We start from the raw sequence: 8,158 nt of genomic DNA on the forward strand, positions 1-8,158 counted from the left end.
TGCTGCGGCTGGAGCTCTGGTCTGAGCGCTTGGGAGAGTACAACAGAGTAGGCGGACCCGTTCCCTGCCCATGACGAGCTTCCAGTCTACGGGGCCCGGGGGGAAGACAGACATTAATAGAAAGAAATAAATGACAGATCTGGACGGAAGTGCTCTGGGGCTGACGGAGCTACTCTAGACTGGAAGCTCGGTGTAAGCAATCAATCAATCAATCGTATTTATTGAGCGCTTACTGTGTGCAGAGAACTGTACTAAGTCCAAGTTGGCAACATATAGAGACAGTCCCTACCCAACAGTGGGCTCACAGTCTAAAAGGGGGAGACGGAGAACAAAACCAAACGTACTAACAAAATAAAATAAATATTGTAAAATAAAATAAGCAGGGAGTGTGTCTGGTGTGTTGCGTTCTGCCAAGCGCTTAGTACGCTGCTCTGCACACGGGAGGTGCTCAATAAGTATGATTGATTGATTAGAGGGGGGCAGTTGGTGTGGTCCCCTTAGCCGGCCCAGACCCCCTGCTTCGGGAAGGGCTCAGCATTGGGCGGCAGCCTTCCCAGAGTCCAGCCTGGTGTTTAAAGGAGAAAATCCATCTCCCGGATGGGAAAAGTCTGAGCCTCGACCCTCAGACTCCTGCTCCCTAGGCTGGGGGAGGAAATGCACTGAACCCCCAGACAGCAGAAGCCCCGTGACATCTAATAATAGTAATAATAATCGTTAAGAGCTTATTGCCGTATGCCAGGCACTGTTCTAAGCTCTGAGGTGGATACTAGACTGGAAGCTCGGTGTAAGCAATCAATCAATCAATCAATCAATCGTATTTATTGAGCGCTTACTGTGTGCAGAGCACTGGACTAAGCACCTGGGAAGTCCAAGTTGGCAACATATAGAGACAGTGCCTACCCAACAGTGGGCTCACAGTCTAAAAGGGGGAGACAGAGAACAAAACCAAACATACTAACAAAATAAAAGAAATATTGTAAAAGAAAATAAGCAGGGAGTGTGTCTAGTGTGTTGCATTCTGCCAAGCGCTTAGTACACTGCTTTGCACACAGGAGGTGCTCAATAAGTATGATTGATTGATTAGAGGGGGGCAGTTGGTGTGGTCCCCTTAGCAGGCCCAGACCTGTGCTTTGGGAAGGGCTCAGCATTGGGCAGTAGTCTTCCCAGAGTTCAGCCTGGTGTTTAAAGGAGAAAATCCATCTCCCGGATGGGAAAAGTCTGAGCCTCGACCCTCAGACTCCTCCTCCCTAGGCTGGGGGAGGAAATGCACTGAACCCCCAGACAGCAGAAGCCCCGTGACATCTAATAATAGTAATAATAATTGTGATAATCGTTAAGAGCTTATTGCCGTATGCCGGGCACTGTCCTAAGCTCTGAGGTGGATGCAAGCAAATAGGGTTGGACCCAATCCCTGTCCCACATGGGGCTCACGCTCTTCATCTCCATTTTACAGATGAGGGAACCGAGGCTCGGAGAAATGAAGCGACTTGCCCGAGGTCTCACAGCAGACAAATGATAGAGTGGGACTAGAATATAATAATAATAATGATGGCATTTATTAAGCGCTTACTATGTGCAAAACACTGTTCTAAGCGCTGGGGAGGTTACAAGGTGATCAGGTTGTCCCATGTGGGGCTCACAGTCTTAATCCCCATTTTACAGATGAGAGACCTGAGGCACAGAGAAGTTAAGTAACTTGCCCAAAGTCACCCAGCTGACAGTTGGCGGAGCTGGGATTTGAACCCATGACCTCTGACTCCAAAGCCCGGGCTCTTTCCACTGAGCCACGGTGTCCCCCAGGCCAGTGCTCTATCCCTCAGTGGAAAGAGCCCGGGCTTTGGAGTCAGAGGTCATGGGTTCAAAGCCCGGCTCCGCCAGTTGTCAGCTGTGTGACTTTGGGCAAGTCACTTCACTTCTCTGGGCCTCAGTTACCTCATCTTTAAAATGGGGATTAAGACTGGGAGCTCCCTGTGGGACAACCTGATCGCCTTGTAACCTCCCCAGTGCTTAGAACAGTGCTTTGCACACAGTAAGTGCTTAATAAATGACATTATTATAGAGAAGCAGTGTGGTTCAGTGGAAAGAGCCCAGGTTTGGGAGTCAGAGGTCATGGGTTCTAATCCCAGCGCCACCACATGTCTGCTGTGTGACCTTGAGCAAGTCACTTAACTTCTCTGAGCCTCAGTTACCTCATCTGTAAAATGGAGATTAAGACTGAGTCCCACATGGGACAACCTGATCACCTCGTATCCCCCCACCGCTTAGAACAGTGCTTTGCACATAGTAAGCGTTTAACAAATGCCATCATTAGTATTATTATTATCCACTGGGCCATGCTTCTTTAGCATAGAAACAATTCCCCGGCTACATCTGGCAGCAAAGGAGTAGAGCAAAGACAACACTTCATCAGTCATCATCAATCGTATTTATTGAGCGCTTACTGTGTGCAGAGCACTGTACTAAGCGCTTGGGAAGTACAAGTTGGCAACATATAGAGACAGTCCCTACCCAACAGTGGGCTAACACTTGGAAAGTTTATTATTATTAGTATCATTAAGTGTAGTCGAGTCGGGTTCTTGAAATGGAGGCGAAAGCAGCATGGCAGGAGCTGTGTGTGTGTGTGTATGGAAGAGAGAGAAAAATCACACTGGATTCACTTTTAAGGAACAATCTCCGAGCTTGAAGTACACTTGGTGGGGAAATCCCCCAAGGGTCGGAGCAAGCTGCACAGCGAGTGGAGTCCGGATGTGAATGTGCCAGATGAGATCAAAGGAAATGGAGGATTAATGAGGTATGGCTCGGTGACTTCCTGAGGGAGGATGAATCACGGAGTTATTGAGTTTTCCCAGGGCCGAATTGGTGGGCTCCGTTTTCATTTTCAATCACTCCGCGACTGACCACAGAGCGACAGCACAGCGATGACATTTGGTCGGCAGAGCTCTAACATTTCGCCATTCTATTATTTTATTTTGTTAGTATGTTTGGTTTTGTTCTCTGTCTCCCCCTTTTAGGCTGTGAGCCCACTGTTGGGTAGGGACCGTCTCTATATGTTGCCAACTTGGACTTCCCAAGCGCTTCATACAGTGCTCTGCACACAGTAAGCGCTCAATAAATACGATTGATGATGATGCTGATGATTTCGCCGCGACTTCTTGCTGCTTCAGTCTTTGGAAAATGTTCCGCTGGGGTTCCCCTCCCCACCCTCCCCGCCTCTTTCAAGTACTGGTTTGGTGGGAAAATTGGTGAGGAACAGAAAAACAGATGTGGGGAGTAGGTGAGTTGGGCATGAAAAAAATGCAGAAGTAGTAAGAAGGGAAGTTAAAAATGTGGAGCAATCTTTCTGATCTGTAGGTAAGGGTGGCCTGTTTGGTTTTAGCCCCCGGGAAACTTCCCCTCTGCCTTTGACCCCCCCCCTGGATTGCTATTGCACAGCAAGGGAGGAGGTGTAGAGATGTTTTCTACATGTTGGCAACATGTTTTCACAGTCTTTGACCGCCAAATAGCTTCGCTTCTCTGGGCCTCAGTTTCCTCATCTCTAAAACGGAGATTAAGATTCTGAGCCCCGTGGGGGTCAGGGACTGTGTCCAACCTGATTTGCTTGTAACTGCCCCCGTGCTTAGTACAGTGCCTGGTAGTAAGTACTTAAAAAATGCCATTTAAAAAAAAAAAGAGAGGAAAAATGTCAGGAATGATCCAGAGCCGGGTGGGAAGTTCTCCTGCAAAAGGCCCAGAACCAGAGGTCAGCACTATCTGGAAAGAACAGATTCGGGAAGAAATTCACATGCAAATAGTTCATTTATTCATTCAATCGTATTTCCTGAGCGCTTCCTATGTGCAGAGCACTGTATGAAGCTCTTGTACAATACAACAATAAACATATTCCCTGCCCACAACGAGCTTATAGTTTAGTGGAGGGAGACAGACATCAGTTCAATCTGTTAAATAGCTCAGTCCTGTTACCAAAGCGGGCCACGACTCCCTTTCCGATTTCTTCTTCTGGGGCTGCATCAAAGGGCATTTGTTATCTGGTCCTCAGGGCACATGCTGGAGGAAGGACACTTTTTTTATGGTGTTTATTAAGCACTTATTATGTGCTAGGCACTGTACTGAGCGCTGGGGTAGTTGCAAGCGAATCAGGTTGGACACAGTCCACGTCTCACATGGGGCTCGCACTCTTAATCCCCATTTGACGGATGATAAAGTAACTGAGGCACAGAGAAGTTAAGTGGCCCAAGGCTACACAGCAGACAAGTGGCGGAGCCAGAATTAGAACCCGTGACCATATGTCTCCCATGTCCGTCTTTTATCCACTACGCCTTGCTGCTTCCCATATCCTTAAAGTCAACTGACAGGCAAATACTTGTCAGCAAAGGAGAGACAATGATTGCATTATCCTATAAACCAACTGCAGTTGACAGAGATTGGGTCAGCAAGGCAGCTGGTTTTCTTTCTCCAGGGCCCAAAATCCCATTTTTTACTCTCTCTACCCTCATCTAGCCCTTGTTTGGGAGCTATTCCTGTAGTTAATATCCCCTTCAATTAATCAACCGATAATATAATAATAATAATGATGGTATTTGTTAAGCGCTTACTCTGTGCAAAGCACTGTTCTAAGCCCTGGGGGGATACAAGGTGATTAGGTTACAAGCGCTTAGTACAGTGCTCTGCACACAGTAAGCGCTCAATAAATATGATTGATTGATTGATTAGGTTGTCCCACGGGGGGCTCACAGTCTTAATCCCCATTTTACAGATGAGGGAACTGAGGCCCAGAGAAGTGACTTGCCCAAAGTCACACAGCTGACAATTGACGGAGCCGGGATTTGAACCCATGACCCCCGACTCCAAAGCCCGGACTCTTTCCACTGAGCCACGCTGCTTCTCTAACATTGAGTAATATTTAGGAATTAATGAGCGACCGTTGCAGGATGGATTACTAAAGCCTTGTAGAGTCCGATACCTGCCCTCCTGCTGCTAGAAACCTAATGAGGGAGTTAGGCAGATCTAAATCATATAGTCAATCAATCAATCAGTGGTATTTATTGAGCACTTACTCTGTGCAGAGCACTGTACTAAGCGGTGAGAGTATAATGCGATAAGAATTAGGAGAAACGTTCCCTGCCCATGATGAATAACGGGGAAAAGGGATTCAACTGGTATCACTGTTGGATTCCTTTGCTTATGTCTTCTTCTTCTTATTGTCCTTTGTGTTTGAAGACGCGGTCGTTGGCAATTTAACCACCCACATGTCTTGGGAATTTGTACTTCCCAAGCGCTTAGTACAGTGCTCTGCACACAGTAAGCGCTCAATAAATACGATTGATGATGATGATGATGATGTCTGTCTGGTTGAAAACTTACCCTACCTGTCCGACGGTCTTTTTCTCCGGTGTACCCAGCACCTTTCAAAGCACTGGTTGATGGATAAATTATTGACAGTCTAGAGATGGTCCCCAAATCTCTGAATTTACTAAGTTACACGAGAAAGCAGCATGGCCTAGAGGATATAACGCGGGCCCGGGAGTCAGGAGGACCTGGGTTTTAATCCCGCGTCTGCTGGGCCACCTCGGGCCGGTCACTGCACTTCTTTAGCTGGATCCCAGACTGAGCCCCCTTTTTCCTCTCCTCCTTCCCCTCCCCACAGCACTTGTATCTATATTCGTACAGATTTATTACTCTATTTTACTTGTACATATTTGCTATTCTATTTATTTTGTTCATGATGTGCATAGAGCTTTAATTATTTGTTCTGACGACTTGACACCTGTCCACATGTTTTGTTGATGATGATGATGATGGGATTTATTAAGCGCTTACTATGTGCAAAGCACTGTTCTAAGCGCTGGGGGGGTTACAAGGTGATCAGGTTGTCCCACATGGGGCTCACAGTCTTCATCCCCATTTTCCAGATGAGGGAACTGAGGCCCAGAGAAGTGAAGCGACTTGCCCAAGGTCACACAGCAGACATGTGGCGGAGCCGGGATTCGAACCCATGACCTCTGACTCCAAAGCCCGGCCTCTTTCCACTGGGCCACGCTGCTTCCCTTTTGTTGTCTGTCTCCCCCTTCTAGAATGTGAGCCTGTTGTTGGATAGGGACCATCTCTATGTGTTGCCAACTTGTACTTCCCAAGCGCTTAGTCCAGTGCTCTGCACACAGTAAGCACTCAATAAATACGAATGAATGAATGAATGAATGAATGACTGAGCCCCCTTTTTCCTCTCCTCCCCATCCCCCCCCGCCTTACCTCCTTCCCCTCCCCACAGCTCTTGTCTATATGTTTGTACAGATTTATTGCTCTATTTATTTTACTTGTACATATTTACTATTCTATTTATTTTGTTAATGATGTGCATCTAGCTTTAATTATTTGTTCTGATGACTTGACACCTGTCCACATATTTTGTTTTGTTGTCTGTCTCCCCCTTCTAGAGTGTGAGCCCGTAGTTGGGTAGGGACTGTCTCTCTGTGTTGCTAACTTGTACTTCCCAAGCGCTTAGTACAGTGCTCTGCACACAGTAAGCGCTCAGTAAATACGATTGAATGAATTTACAGCATCCGTAAAATGGGGATGAGGACCGGGAGCCCCAAGTGGGACATGGACTACGTCCCAGCTGATTGGCGTGTATCTCCCCTGGTGCTTTGAACAGTGCTTACCGTTCCCAGCGTGCTTACTACGGGCGAGTAGTAAGCGCTTAACAAATACCATAAAAACAAACCAAGAAAAGCCAGTTCTTTGGGTTCCACCTTTCCTCCTCGGTCCCCGCTCCCATTTCCAGTCCACTTCCTCTGGTTGCGCAGCTGTGGATGGTGTTGAAATACCTTGTCATGAACTGCCGGAGAAGAGGGGACAGAGCTATATTGGTGTGTGGAAAAACAGCCAGTCTGTCATATTTATTGAGCACTTACCATGTGGAGAGCACTGGCTTTGGAGTCAGAGGTCATGGGTTCGAATCCCGGCTCCACCCCCTGTCTGCTGTGTGACCTTGGGCAAGTCACTTCACTTCACCAGTGCTTAGAACAGCTCCTTCCCTTCCCCACAGCACCTGTATATATGTATATATGGTTGTACATATTTATTACTCTATTTATTTATTTATTTATTTTACTTGTACATTTCTATCCTACTTATTTTATTTTGTTGGTATGTTTGGTTCTGTTCTCTGTCTCCCCCTTTTAGACTGTGAGCCCACTGTTGGGTAGGGACTGTCTCTATGTGATGCCAATTTGTACTTCCCAAGCGCTTAGTACAGTGCTCTGCACATAGTAAGCGCTCAATAAATACGATTGATTGATTGATTGCTTTGCACATAGTAAGCGCTTAATAAATGCCATTATTATTATTATAACAACATAACAGACACATTTCCTTCCCACAGCGAGCTTACGCTCAGTCTGACTTCCCTCCAGACTGGAAGCTCCTTGCGGGCAGGGAACATGTGTACTAACTCCGTTGTAGTGTAGTCCCCCAAGCACTTAGTACAGTGCTGTGCACACAACAAGCGCTCAGTAAATACCATTGATTTATTCTATTTATTTTATTCTGCTAATATGTTTTGTTCTGTTCTCTGTCTCCCCCTTCTAGACTGTGAGCCCACTGTTGGGTAGGGACCGTCTCTATATGTTGCCAACTTGGACTTCCCAAGCGCTTAGTCCAGTGCTCTGCACACAGTAAGCGCTCAATAAATACGATTGATTGATTGATTGATTTGTTAGGCGCTTACTATGTTCCCAGCACTCTACTAAGCGCTGGTGTGGATCTAAGCAGATTGGGCTGGACACAGTCCCTGTCCCACGTGGGGCTCCTCGTCTTAATCCCCATTTTACACATGAGGGAACTGAGGCCCAGAGAAGTGCAATGACTTGCCTGAAGGTCACACAGCAGACAAGTGGGGAGGCGGGATCGGAACCCATAACCTTCTGACTCTCGGGCCCGAGCTCTATCCACTGCGCCACGCTGCTTCTGCTTCTTCAGAGAGGCAGGGTGGTTACAACATGGACGCAGTGACCTGTTCTTCCCAAGGGGCATCAAAAAGGCCGTGACCCCACTGGGCCCTATGATTTATGGTTTTAGGATGTGTGTGGGTGGTCCCTAGATTTGGTATCTGTGATTCAGCCGTGTGACTGTTTGGACCCCCAGGAGTTCCAGTGGTAAAATC

Source organism: Tachyglossus aculeatus, chromosome 18 (assembly GCF_015852505.1).
Source record: "Tachyglossus aculeatus isolate mTacAcu1 chromosome 18, mTacAcu1.pri, whole genome shotgun sequence".
NCBI lineage: Eukaryota > Metazoa > Chordata > Mammalia > Monotremata > Tachyglossidae > Tachyglossus > Tachyglossus aculeatus.